Source organism: Lepisosteus oculatus, chromosome 6 (genome assembly GCF_040954835.1).
Source record: "Lepisosteus oculatus isolate fLepOcu1 chromosome 6, fLepOcu1.hap2, whole genome shotgun sequence".
Lineage (NCBI taxonomy): Eukaryota > Metazoa > Chordata > Actinopteri > Semionotiformes > Lepisosteidae > Lepisosteus > Lepisosteus oculatus.
The window spans coordinates 49,466,702-49,481,412 of NC_090701.1; the positions used below are offsets into that span (position 1 = coordinate 49,466,702).

General features: G+C 38.0%; 1 protein-coding gene across 1 annotated transcript in view; it reads right to left on the reverse strand.

Moving 5' to 3' along the window:
- bpnt2 (3'(2'), 5'-bisphosphate nucleotidase 2) overlaps positions 1 to 14,673 on the reverse strand; it is a 45,885-nt gene extending 31,212 nt beyond the window's left edge. The window contains exon 1 of the mRNA XM_069191521.1: positions 14,486 to 14,673. The gene's annotated coding sequence lies outside the window, so the exon portion shown is untranslated. The remainder of the gene's footprint in view (positions 1 to 14,485) is intronic.
- Positions 14,674 to 14,711: the final 38 nt, after the last annotated feature.

Below are 14,711 nucleotides of genomic sequence, written 5' to 3' on the forward strand. Positions count from 1 at the left end.
TTTCAGGATATGCTCTTTCCTAAGAACCTGGTCTCCTCTGCATATGTGCTTATATTTTCATTTTTCTTATCTTCATTAATAACAAATATCCGTAGCTGTGTTGAATGATGCCATGTGATGGATTCAAAGTGTTCTGCATTCTGCATAGGATGACTATCGGTCTGCCTTAGTGAGATTGATCTGGACTACGGCAAAGGCATCAAACAAATGAGTGCAACACTTCATGATACCATCACAAATCTGCCACCGCAGGTCTGTAAAGATATTATAAGATACTGGAGGATATTAAGGGGAGAGCGGAAGCCGGGTTTACTTAGCCAAGTCACGTAGCTGATATTTGTGGTCAAGAGGAAGCATGGTTCTAGTAGCCAGGATATCTCTTACCTTGGAGGTAGTGGCTGAGAGGAGAATGGTGTCCAAACTAGCAGCCATCATGGACAACATCTCCCATCCCCTCTATGACAGGCTTGTAGAAATGAAGAGCACGTTCAGCAATAGACTGATTCATCCATGGTGTGAAAGGGAGCGCTACAGGAGGACGTTCTTGCCTTCTGCCATAAGACTGTACAACGCATCCACCTTGCGTCTGGGCAGAGGCAACATTGACAGTGACCTGTTTCTGGACTGAACGCATCTACACATCTACTGCTACATCTGTTCTCTTTCTTTTCCCGTTTACAACCGTTTTTTGTGCAATATATGCCGATACCCGTGCAATACATTTATATTGATATCTATATCTATATTTACATCTATATTTATATTCATATGTGTGATACGATTTTTCTGCGTACTGTTCTGTTCTAGTTTGTTCTTTCTGTTTTCCGGACTGTGAGTAACTCTTTTAGTGCACCCCTCACTGTACTGATTGTATTGTATGTATTGTACTATTATTATTTGGGAAGTAGCAGGGGCTTGTGTCTGATTAGTGGAGGCCGTAACAGATATCACTCTTGGCAATCTTGTCTTATTGGCCCTATGTGTTATTTAAGGGTGAAGAAGAAGTTGGTGCAATGGTGGTCCAAAACTATATGCATATTAGGAGGTCAACCAAAAAATCAACCACAGTAAGTAGAAAAAGCATAAGGAAGAAAGTAAAGAGAGTAGAAAGGGAGTATGAACGGAATTTTAACCTGAACAGCCAAAGGTCAAAGATAGGGAGGAGTATTTAGAACTTGCTTCTCCTTTCAGGATCTGTGCGACCCACAATGAATGCAGCACTTTAACTTCAACAGACAGCTAATCATACACATCTGATAACTTCTTTAGGTTACTTTGGAAGAATACATATAGATAGCACACTATTTCTTTGTGGCACTAAGTCTAGAGTGCAAATAACATTTAAGACACAAGCTTGTTCCCATATACTGTGGCTTGTACTGCAGGTATGAGCCAGTCAACTGTATCATGTGAGTGTACGATGTGGCAGCTTTAGGTAAAAGTGTTCAGGGGAATTACATTTTTCTGTCTCTCAGGAGCTGCAACAAAAGACAAAACAGGATTTGCTTGGAAGATATTAGTTTTCTAGTGTCCTGGGGCACATATTGAACATGTGCAGCTGCAGTACATGCACCAGCCCAGAATAGGCAACTCAACAAGAATTGAAGGTGACCTTCATTACCACATTATTCTGTAATGTGCAAGCAATATGTGATGCCATCTATTTGCTTTTTCAGATTTACAGGTGCTCTCAAAGGGAATGTTGAATCCTTATTGGTTCTAACCTTATTCCCCTACTGAGTTGTATCTGGCTTGATTTGATTCGATGTGTGTTTTCTGAATTCCTGTTTCTTAATAATATTATCATGCACAATGTCAGTCGTTTGCGAATGTTGCCCACTTGTGCTTTTGTGAGAGCTCCCATCCAAAAAGGAGCTAAAGGTGTGTCTTTGCATTTCCTACACAATACACAGGCAAGAACAACAACAATAAAAATAATAATAATTCCTTACACTTATATAGCTCTATGAAGCTCTAGCGCTTCACTAAAACCACTTTAGAGGTAATGTGCAGCTCCAACCTGAATGATGCGACAGCAGCCATAGTGCACCAGTATGCTTCCCACACACCAGCTATCAGTGGGCAGGAGAAGAGAGTGATGAAGCCAGTTCATAGGTGGGGATTATTAGGAGGCCATGACTGGAAAAAGGCCAAAGGTAAACTCCCTGGGATTTTTAATGACCACAGAGAGTCAGGACCTCAGTTTTACGTCACATCCAAAAGGAGGCACTATTTTTTTTACAGTATAGTGTTAACATCACTATACTGGGCCATTAGGATCCACACAGACCACAGGGTGAGCACCCCCTGCTGGGCCCACTAACACCTCTTCCAGTAGCAACCATAGTTTTTCCCAGGAGGTCTCCCATCCAGGTACTGACCAGGCTCACACCAGCTGAGCTTCAGTTAATAATAATAATAATAATAATTGCTTACACTTATATAGCGCTTTTCTGGACACTCCACTCAAAGCGCTTTACAGGTAATGGGGACTCCCCTCCACCACCACCAATGTGCAGCATCCACCTGGATGATGCGACGGCAGCCATAGTGCGCCAGAACGCTCACCACACATCAGCTATCAGTGGGGAGGAGAGCAGAGTAATGTAGCCAATTCATAGAGGGGGATTATTAGGAGGCCATGATTAGTAAGGGCCAATTGGAAATTTGGCCAGGACACCGGGGTTACACCCCTACTCTTTTCGAGAAGCGCCCTGGGATTTTTTATGACCACAGAGAGTCAGGACCTCGGTTTTACGTCTCATCCGAAGGACGGGCAGTTGGCTGCCAGTTGTGAATTGGTGGTGATATGGCAGCTGGCAAGTCAGTTATCCCAGGAACTCACCATGGAGTACAGGTACTCTAGCCATGCAGCAGATTGTAACAGACATGGGATATTCAAGCAGAAGCAGCAGTAAGCACAGAAAAGTCAATCAGGTAAGTCACTCTGATAGGGGGCAGTGTTAAAATAAACCTATCAGATTAAAAATTCAACTGCTGAATATGACAAAGAAATAAAATAAGTGTATTATACCGGCATACATTAGACAACTAAAACTAATAAGAAAATTAGCTAAATTGAAAGCATGGCTGAGATGCAGGAGCCAGGGTGCCTTGTGTCCTCTCAAGACTTGTTCATTGTTTTAGATAGCTCAGCTTGCTGTGTAAATTTTACTGTCAGTTTGGCACATGCTCCATTTACTTCAATAAGATGCCACTCCACATGCCCCAATGTATTTTGCCAATGGAACTCTTTCTTTCATCAATCCCTGTTGTACAGAATTGAATTAAAGTATTCTTGTGCACTGTTGCTAAGTATTGATAGAAACATTTACATTTTAAAGCAAAAACACCTCAAGTGTTTTTTTTGCAGAAGATGCAAAAATATTGATCTGAAAATTTACAAAGTAAGCCATGCTTAACTGCATAAGTGAGAATTATTGATTAACTGTATATTATGAAGTCATTTGTCTGATAACAATTTACATGAATTGCTGAGATCCAGCATTATTTCACTGTAGCTATAGATTCTCTCTTATAAAGAACACAGACTGATATAATGACAATTTTTTTAAACATCTTAACATGCTTGCTGTTAGAAATCTCATTGACAAAGCAGATTGATTCAACAGTGTTTTGCATTGCTTTTGGAAACTTCAACTTAAAATGCTGTAATGCCACCCAAGGCCTTTTAATAATAAATATTATTATTATTAATAATAATAAAAGAAACTACTTAAATGTATACTTCAGATTTATAGGTATTCTATTGTTCTATATACAGGTTATGATAGGTGACTGTGTCCCTAACAATCTGTTACCGTTCCACCATCTCGCCAACAGAGGGCACCCCAAGCTCTGGTTCCTGCTCCAGCTGCGCAGGAGAAGCACAGACAAAGCAGACACGCAGACATCTATAGCCAATCCATGATTGCCCAGTATACCTAGGCCTCCACACCTCCCTCCTCAGACCTATATAAACTCTGCTCTCAGAGTTGAAACTGCTCTGTATTGTTTACCAGATCCCGATTCTTGAGTTTTTTTCCCTGTTCTTTTATTTTCCTCCTTATCCTGATTCCTTTACATGATAGCTTACTCCTTGTCTTTGTTCTTGTTATTTGTTACCTTACTGCTTCTTTGGTTTGCCCTGTACAGTATATTGTTCCCTGCTTCCGGTGTTTGGTTTATCCTCCCACGATTACTTACCTGGTTTTGGACTTTGGTGTGTTTCAAGACTTTGTTTGTGGATTGTGTTTAATTGTTCTCATTTGGGTTGGAAGTTTGACTATTGAATACACACAGGACCCACTCTTTGTTATTCTGAAATAACACTGAGCTACCAATATGGACCCCACAGAAACCACCTAAATCCCGGGAGTGCTAGCTCAGCACTTCAAACCACTTCTGACTCAGCTCCAGACCAATATCTAGCAACTCTCTGATCACCTATCCCAGTTAGCAGTAACCAACTGCGCAGCTCAAGTTCCTCAGCCACCCACACCTCCTTCAGCTGCACACAGATCACCACCTCTAATTACTCCAGAGAGGTTTTGATGGCACCCTGTCCAAATGTCGTGGTGTTTTGCCTCATTGTTCACTAGTTTTGAAACTGCAGCGTGCTGATTATCCTACACTTCAAGAGAAGATTGCTTTCATTATCACCCCATTATCCAGACAAGCCTTTGAGTTGGCTACTGCGCTGTTAGAGGAATACCCCAGAAGTCTTCAACTTTGAACTTTCAGGAACATATCTCGATGGTATTTTATCACTCAGTCCTTGGTCAAGATGCATGCTATCGAGTTTCCCACCCTAACGGCAGAGGCTGCATAGACTGATGAAGCATTCATTTCCATTTTAGCTCCCAGAAGACATAAAGGACCACCTATGGTTAGACCCATTGAAAGGCACATCCTTTGAAGAGGTCACAAATCTCAGCAAAGTCGATAATGGGATCCAAGAACGACGCAATGAATGTACCCGGAGATCTCTACTCCACCTATCTCTTCTGGGAGGCTGAGCGAATCATCTTCTTCATCCTCTGAACAACCTATGCAACTTGGATACACACACTATCTGCTGGGGAAAAGAAGATAGAGAAGATAGGACTGTTTACTCTACTGTGGTGTCCTGGGCCACTTTTGTGATAAATGACCAAACAGGTTAAAAAGACACCAGCTAAAAAGAAGAGAACAGTGGTACCCCTTTTCCCACTGACTCCACTGAGGATCTCTTTGTTCTCTCCACCGTATCATGGAATAAGCAAAACCTTCCTCTTGCCTTCATTTCCAGCAACTTCATAGACTCCACACTAGCACATACCTGGGACATCTCTTTGCTGCTTGTAGATCCTCCTCTACGTGTTCAAGCTTTAGACAGGGCCCTATTGCTTCTGGCTTTGTTAACTGGTGTACTGCTCTACTCATCTTTCTTGGCGCCACCCATATGGAAAGTATACGTTTACTTCTATTGGACACCCCTTCCCATCCCATTTTTACGAGGTGTCCCATGGCTGAGTCAGTATGATCCACACATTTCTTGGGCGCAAGGAGAGTTACTTGCTTGGGGTCCCTAATACTTTCCTTCCTCTTGTCATCTACCATTGAAATTTGTCAAACTTCTCTTCAACAAACTGTTATCCCATAGATTCCATCACAATATTCAGATTTAGCAGAAGCTTTCAATGAACAGGAAGCCTTAACTCTGCCTCCACATTGGTCGTATGATTGCGCTATTGATCTCCAACCCGGAACTTTCCAAGGGTTGGGTTTACCCACTCTCCCAACCATAAACTGTAGCTATGGAACAATACATTTAAGACTCTTTCAAAGCTGGAACAGTCCAACCATCTACTTCGTCTGCATAATCACCTTTTTTTCATGGAAAAAAAGATGGAGGTCTTTGTATTGAATTGATTACCAAGGACTAAATGAAATCATTACCAAGAATCACTATCCCCTCCCATTGATCCCAGCTGCCTTAGAGCATAGAGCAACTATATTTCCAAACTGGATCTCAGGGGTGCTAACAACGTGATCCGTATATGTGAGACGATGAATGGAAGACGGCTTTCATGACTACACATAGCCACTATGAATACTTCATGATGCCCTTTAGTCTAGCCAATGCTTCAGGTGTTTTTCAAGTTTTTGAAAAAGACATCTTTAAGTATATGATTCAGAGTTTCGTGCTGGTATATCTGGATGATACATTGATTTCCTCATCTTCTCTTCAGGAATACAGTATATCTTCTATGTTTGACAGGTCCCTCAACACCTCTTAGAACACCAACTGTGTGCTAAACTAGAGACACACCTCACCATCACAATGTCTTCCTGGTCATTTGTTTTTCCCCATCTCAGTTTGAGCCCCAGTTCACCAGTGAGAACAGGATTCGCATTTCTCCAGTTGCCCTGAAGTGCACCATTCTTTTGAGTTGTTCTCCTGGGATTTTTGGTGACCCACCATGAAAGAAGATGTCACTGATTATGTGCTAGCCTGTAAAACTTGCACCAGGATCAAGTCACCTTGACGGAGATCAGATGGTCCACTCCGACCCCTATCAGTACCTGAATGCCCCTGGTCCCACATATCGGCTGATTTTATTACAGACTCGCCTGAAATTCAAGGCAACACCACAGTTATAGTCATATTTCAAAAAGTTTCTAAGGTTGTGCATTTCATTTCTTTGCCTGGTTTACCCACCACTCAAGAAATCGCTCAAGTTTTTGCCGACTATGATCCCCAAAGATGTGAATTCAGATTTATATTATGGAAGACTTTCTGCACCTCCTTGGGAGATACAGCCTCTTTGAATTTTGCTGATCATCATCAGTCCAACAGGCAAGTGGAACAATGTAACCAAGACCTTCAGACTTACCTATGGGCCTAGATTTCTTCTACATATGACCACAGAATACACCCATAACACCCTGACTTCTTCATCCATAGGCATGTTACTCTTCGAATGTTTCTTGGACTTTCGGCCACCATTCTTCCCTGACACCTCTCCATGTGTTCCTGCGTTATGTACATGGTTCTGGACTTAAGACTGTTTCCAGAGTTTGGTTTTATTGTCATTTAAACTTCTTTGGATCTCACTCCCTGTTATCCTGAGCTGTCAAGACAGCTATTATAGAATCTAAAGACAACAGGTAACACCTAGCTAGTGTCAACATTTCCAGTACCCAGAGCTTCAGACGAAAGGATATTTACATTGTTTTGCTGGGTGTGAGAAATACTAATCAAAAGAAACTTCTGGCTTACAATAGTTAATGTAGTTCTTGGTAAATTATAAAGAATGTCAAAAGTGTAGGATAAAAAGACACAGAGATCAGGTCCATGATAGAACAGAGAGAAGAGAGGAGACGGGAGGGCAATACATAAAGCATGTGCCAGGTGAGAGGTCCTTGTTCAGATCATCCATAAAGACCTGACTGGAGCTAAGTAAATACATATTTGAACCTTGCTAAGAGAGCTTGCTATCCTGTTTTTTTAGGGAACTCTGATTTCCTGAGTGATGAATAGGGAGATATGTTCCTCCCATTTATTTTTTTCCATCCGGGTTTGCAGACAGAGACAGATTTAACTAAAGTTTTTATTCTATTTACTTTCAAAGGCAGCTATATCTTTGAAGGTATTATGAGTTTGAATGCTCGGTTAACACTCTGGGGTTTTTGTTGGGGGGGTTAAGAAGTTAGGCCTCTGGAATGCCATGTCTGTAAATGTGTACATAGGGTATGTTTATGTTGTATGTAGTTTAGTGTGTCACTGTCACTGTAAATTAATAAACTGTTAATAAAATGTTAAGTGTGCCTTGATTATTATTATTTTCAGCAAAGCTTTTGCTCAGAGAACAAAGAATTCACATGCCTCTTACTACTGTATATCAGGTACTTGGGTATATTCTTGACAAAATCCTTATAAGTCGGGGTTCATGATTATTTAATTTATTTAGCAATTCATCCGCTTGGTCAATTTCCTGCTTTTTCTCCATTTTCATAACCCCACTCCCCTTTGTAACATTATAAACGACTTGGCAGACCTTCTTTAAAATGGAAAACAGTGATGCCAGTGAAAGAACAAAGCAGAACCTGCTGCATGTTTAATTTTAAATGAAAATAAAATGTGAAAATAATTTGAAGAAAAAATCCTATGTCAAGCTAATGCTTTTAAGCACAGTTTACGTCAGGAAGGCGCAGTAAATATATTTTATTACAAATATTTTTTTAATGGAGAACCGTATTATTTTTGACAAGGGAAGGTAGAATAAATATCTGTACATATTTTGTTGCTTCTATGCCTTTTGCATTTTGAAAAAAAAAGCAAATGGTTATTTTTGAAAATGTGATTATATATACTGTACAGTATCAGCATTTAAAGTGAAACATGGTACTGAGATTCAGTTGAATCATATACTGATGCCAAGGAAATATTCCCTCATCTGTGAAACTGAGTTTTGTGGAGCATTAATAGATACTTCCAGGCATAAAGAATGAGATAAACACAGCATGACCATTTGGGACTACACCTAAAAAAATCTTCCTTTTCTTCAAATTCGTATCCATAATCTCCTTAATTGTAGGCTGACAGAAACCTTAACCTCTTACAAAACATTTTTAAATACAGCATAAACAAGGAGAGAGGAGGGAATACACCAACAACCAAAAATGTAATATATGTTTCCAAAATTATGCAGGAAAGACTGTTTGCAATTGTCTCTCTCAGCAATATATTCATAACCATGGCAACTGATTGCTATGATCAAGCTTGAGCTTCCTGTATGTTATTTATTAAACTTGATATATTTTCACTGTCTTTCAGTAAGGCCTCTTGATTGGAACAGTGGAAACAGTGTAAATAAATAAAATAAATGTGAAAAACACAATTAATTTCTGTCATATATTTTGATATATCTTTAAGTTTGGTGCTTTAAGAAATGTATGTTTAAGTTTGGTCATGAGACGCTTAAAGCATGCCTTATATGAAGATCATATAAAGCAGAATTATTTTTTGTTTATCATGATCAATAATGATCAATACTGTAATAGTCTAGTTGATTATAAAATGTTACGTATTTCTAATATATTATTCCTAATGAAATGTATACATACAAATAAAAAATTGAATTCAGTGCTTTAGGCAACACTAGGCTAATTCCTTGTGGTTTTTGTATCACTTGGCAAAAAAAATATAGTTAAAATAAAAGATATCTTATGTCAATCTAAAATCATTTATAAAAAAATTAGAATTCAGTCACTTCCTGCAATAGATCATTTTTTTTTAGATTTTGCTTTTCTAACTATTGTGTGATAGAAATCTTGAAATTGAATTTTATTAACTAGACTAATTTTATCTCAAGAGGAAATGTTGGTCTTTTCTGAAATACATTTGACAATTCTGGCAATTTTGCATAATGTGACACTCTATAATAATCTATTTTCTTCCAAATTAGGGATTTGATTTCTAGAATGTATTACTAACTACTGCGTGCTTTGAACCACACATTATCAACAGCAGATAACAAAAGAATGAATGTTACCATTTACGATCTTTAGGAGGCTTAACGTCTTCTGCTGTTGCTAAGCAATGGCAAAATTGGATGCAAACCTGATTTCTAGTTCTCAGAGAAAAAAAAGTCTTCCGTTTTCATTGTTATACTAATCTATACTAATGATATAAGTAAACGAAGATCTTATAGTAATATAATTTCAATAGAATTCTATAATGTCAATTCTAGAATTTAAATGTTAGTCATTCCTGGCACCATTTTGAAAAACATGCAATTGATCAAAATTAAATCACAGATACTCCCCGTAGCATAGAAATATTGAGTGAAGTTACACGGCTTCTTCAATATTTAGTGAACAATATGATTGCTAAGAAATAATACAATATCTTAAAAGAAGGGATTTTTAAACAAAGCCTCGGCATGTTTTCAAGAAATGGCTGGATGAGATTAGCTGCTACAGTACCTAACCAATGGGCTAGATAACCTCAATGGAACGCCTGAAACATACACCTGTTCTCATCAAAAAGGTAAGATCACACTCCAGATTTACTTTAAACTCTAGATGGACTTTTAAAGACAAAGCCGTCAGCTGTTAGTCTGTGTTCAAAACAAACACAGCTAAATACAATGCAATGTTACAGATTTGGACTGGTGGGTTTTAAAGGAGAAAATAGTGTTTTTTTCCTTCAGAAAGAATAATTTTCCTAACCCAAAAAATCGTAGAAATCTGGAACAAGCTGCACAGCCCTATGGCCCTATGGAGCAGAAGAGGTGAATATTGTCAGCAATGCTGGATTCCCTCTTGCTCTAATTTTAAACCACTTCTGTGGTCTTCACTCTCTCCTGCTATATATTTTTCTAATATGCCTTTTTTACTAAATCTTTTTCTGACTAGACCTGCAATCTACCATATTCATCACAGGGGCTGACCAATGAACCCCCTTCTCCAGACTCAAATTAAGGAAACATCTGGTAGTTTCCCCCTGATTGGGAGCAGTTTATCTCTTCAGATAGCCCTGATCTGTAAGGGCTGTCCATTTATTTTATTTCCCTTTCTTTAGGTAGTTGAGATTATAACCAGTGCCAGAGCATGTTTTGTACATGTTAATGCACATCTGATCAAAGATTCTATTATTCTTATTGTTTTTGGTGTCTGTTATCCTCACTTATTCATTCATCGAGGTGGGGCTGCACATTGGTGGTGGTGATGGAGGGGAGTCCCCATTACCTGTAAAGCGCTTTGAGTGGAGTGTCCAGAACAGTAGTTCTTCTTAGTTGTTCTTCTTCTGTTGCCTTAAATGAAGGGGTCTGCTGCTGCCACTTCACAGCAGCTCCACAGCTGCCACAGAAGCCTTTCCAGTCATATCCTAAAGACACTAGGCTTTTTAAATGCACAGTGATTGTGATAGAAGTGGATTTCCAACAGGCAAACAAGATGATCTATTGGTGTACTCTTGCTGTGAAGTGCTTATCCACTGAGAAAAGAGACAGTTGCTGAATAGACATTTTTTCTTCTTTATCTCACTGCAACTGCTTTTTTATGGAAAGAGAAAACCGTTTTCTGTTATCATAAGTTTTTTTTAACATTAGTACAATCGTGCTAGAACATTATACTATATACAGTGTGAGTTACAGTACCTTATCACTTCTGCTTATCCTCTGTGTCCCATTGTATTACTGTAGATTGATTTTGTTAAGGACCAGATTAGGTAAATCTTCTAGTGAACATTCTTGTCGGAATCTTTTTGATACTGCATTCTATAGAAAGTATTTTGGCACTTCATAAAGCAATCAATGATACTGTAATTTCTGACTGCAGAAAACTAGAATTTAATCATTTGCTGTAAAGTTATGAAACTCTTATGAATTAAGTCATGCAATCACTGCTTAACCCCACATGTTAAAGAAAACAAGATGTTAAACAAATAAGAGAGTATAGAGAAAACAAAGAAAAAAGCAATACCATTCTTTGTTTATCTGACATAGACAGTCTGAAGCAATGTCTATCTAAAATAAATCTCAAATGTATATGTTTAAGCCCACACTTTAGAAAATCTAGTATGTTGTTATTTATTAAATGCTCTCTAGACAAACGTTTGCTCAGTGCATTTTATTCTTTCTTCCTCTTTCAACATAGTTTGAAAGGTACTTAACCCTTCAGGAGTCTTGTTTTTATTACTTGCTCAAATAATAAAGATCAGTACTGAGGCCAGAATAATCCATAGAAACAAACAGCTTAAGAAATAAATGAGTCCATTTTATCTATAACATACTTAGGAGGTGTGTGTTTATGACTCCCAGATTATGACAATAATAAAATGTTTAACTTTTTATAGGATTATACAATGCCATTAGGGTTACAGTTGCTGTATTTGTGTTTTTAAAAAGGCAGTATAAGGACTTCTCAACAAATCAAAACACAAGTGGTCCATAGAGATGTTAATTACCACTCAAATGAGCAGAAGAGAATGTCACTTTAAAAAATGTAAGGACTTGAATTAAAGCCAAAATAAAGGGAAGCATTTCCTTAATTCAGGGTGTAATTATCAATTAAAAATAGGTTGTCATACTGTTTAGTGCTTCCTTATCTGAGGTCGTACTGTATGTGTTTTAACTATGCGGGGCATAGTGGAGTTAGCCAGAAATCTCTGGGGCCTCAGACACTGTTGTTTAATTTGATGTATTATGCTTTCATAGGTCAGTCTACATCTGGTTTGCATTCAGTTCAATAAATCACTCTAGTGTCACACTTAAGAGCTATTTTATCCAGCTTGCCGCGTAATGTTGTTTATAAATGCAAAATCCAGTATGATGTAATGTGAACTGATCTTTTGGAAAAGTAAGCAGATTGTTAAATCCATATGTATACAACAGAACTGCCTTCAAGGGGCAGCGGTGTAGAATAATGGCTAGTTGGCTGTTGCATCCAGACCAGAGGGGCCAGGGCTCAGATTCCAGGTGGAGTGATTTTGTTTGCCTCTTCATCAAGATAGCTCATTTAAAGTACTCCAGTGAATGGCCTGCTGTGTTAATGGGTACTCTCCTAGTCATTTTTGTAAATGAGAATCTGTTCTCAATTGACATATCAGGTTAAAAAAAGGATTTAAATCTCATTTACTCCAATATAATTTATTTTAGTTTGAAACAAGACTGTTAAAAAAAAACTCATTAGTAGCTGGAGGGAAAGAGTACTGAAAGAAGTCCAATGTTTCAATTCAGTACTTTAATTTGTTTCTCTTAAATTATTTTTCTACACTTTCTACATTTCTACTACTATCACTGAAAATTCCAGCAATATAATTTAAAAAAATAAATTATAATCAATTCTTCCCAACTACATGTTGTTGTTTATACACAGAGCATTATAATGCACAGCATACAGTTTTATGACGGCAGGCATATGCAAAAACATTTTAAATGATTAAAGAGAGAGGTTCTTTTTCAGAAAGAAAGAAAGCCCTCCAGGCTGAATTCTATGGGTGTTTGTGCAGGCCTGTGCTCAAGTACGACAAATACAATGGGACTCAATGAAAGTAAAACAGAAAAACAATATTAAAATTAATTGTCCATGCTTTCTTTCATTTTTAAGCTAAAACAATTGAAGCAATATGGCTAACACTGCTGGCTAGGCAGCATTTTAATATTAACAAGTAGTTTTTGTTGTGTTGTGGTAAAAATATATGTAGAGCAGCCAAAAATGCTATGAAATAACCACTTGCACCACAACAAGGTTATTCCACTAATGAATTTACAGTATATCTGTAAGTGTATACACGTCTACTTAGCGTTTTATCTGAAAGTATTTAATAAGCATGTTATATTCAGAAGCATTATACCATCTATCCTGTGCCATTTCAAACTAATTGACCAAATTCGTTGTGCACAAGAAGATATTAGTAGATGGACATCGATGCGTCTTTCCAGGTACTCAAAATTCTATTGCCACTTGAGCACATTATTGGAAACAAAATATGCAATCCATCAGGGAAGATCCTGTTAAAAAAGACTGCTGAAAACAAGAAGCCCTGTAGTATCTATGCCTGAGTTTCAATTGCTATCTAAACAATTAAACCATACCCACACAAACATCATGTCCAGCAACAGAGACAACTGGGAGAATTCACTAACGTGTTGTATGCATTTCTGTACGTAGTGGCATTAGTAACAATAATAGCCACAGTTATAGCTGGGGCTGTAAATGAAGTTATTCAGTCTAGAAGGAGGAGAGTATGAGGAAATGTGCTCCAAATGTCCGTTCTGAAAAGTATTGACTGCATCCTCCCAGTGGATGATTTTATACTCAGTAGCAAAATAACACTAGAGTGCATCTGCAAGTTACAAGGAAATGTACTGTATTTACCACTTAGGAGGGGGGACATTTTGGCACAAAGGGTAATGGGTGTTTGGAACAATCTAGGAACCACCACAAACCAGTGGGGTGAGATCCTTTGGTCAATAAGGTACTAAGACAAGTAAATCACAGTATGAATAGCTTCTGCTCATGACAAGAAATGCCAGATTTTTAAAGTTAGTGATAGATTCTTCATCAAATATTTTTTATTTCAGTTGAAATGTATACTTATATGTAACACAATTCGGTTTTGGCACTATTTGCTGTCCATGTGTTAAGAAGAAACTTAATCTCTAAATTTGGTTATTTAGTGGCAGAAGTCAGGGATCAAGATTCCTTAAAGAGAAATGGCTTTTATTACTCACAGCCTTTCAAAAGTAATTGGCAGTATCTGTAATGTTATTGGTATAAAATAACATTCCATTGCTGGATCATACCAAGCAGTTTTCAAAGTAAAAGTACAATATCAGTAAACAGAAATCTGTAGACATACTGCAGCAACCTTTTAGCTTGTTGAAAGATTTTGTACAAAATCATTATTTTTCTTGTTTTGAGTAAATAAGAAGTGGCATAAGCCAACAAAACACTATACAGCAATTGTAATTTAAAGTAATAAACCTCTTACCTTGTCAGGAAGGAAAATATATTTTGCAAAGCCTGTCAACTTATTTTAAAAAGTAGTACCACTTCTACATGACTAGCTGCCCCAACAACACAGAACTACATGGTTAATCCTGTGCATTGACGACTGTATTTTTGCTAACCTATCGTTCAGTTAACTAAAGCACTGGAACTACAGTGTGTGACTGAGAGGCACAGGCGTCCAGGATGATATACAGTCCCACCCTGTG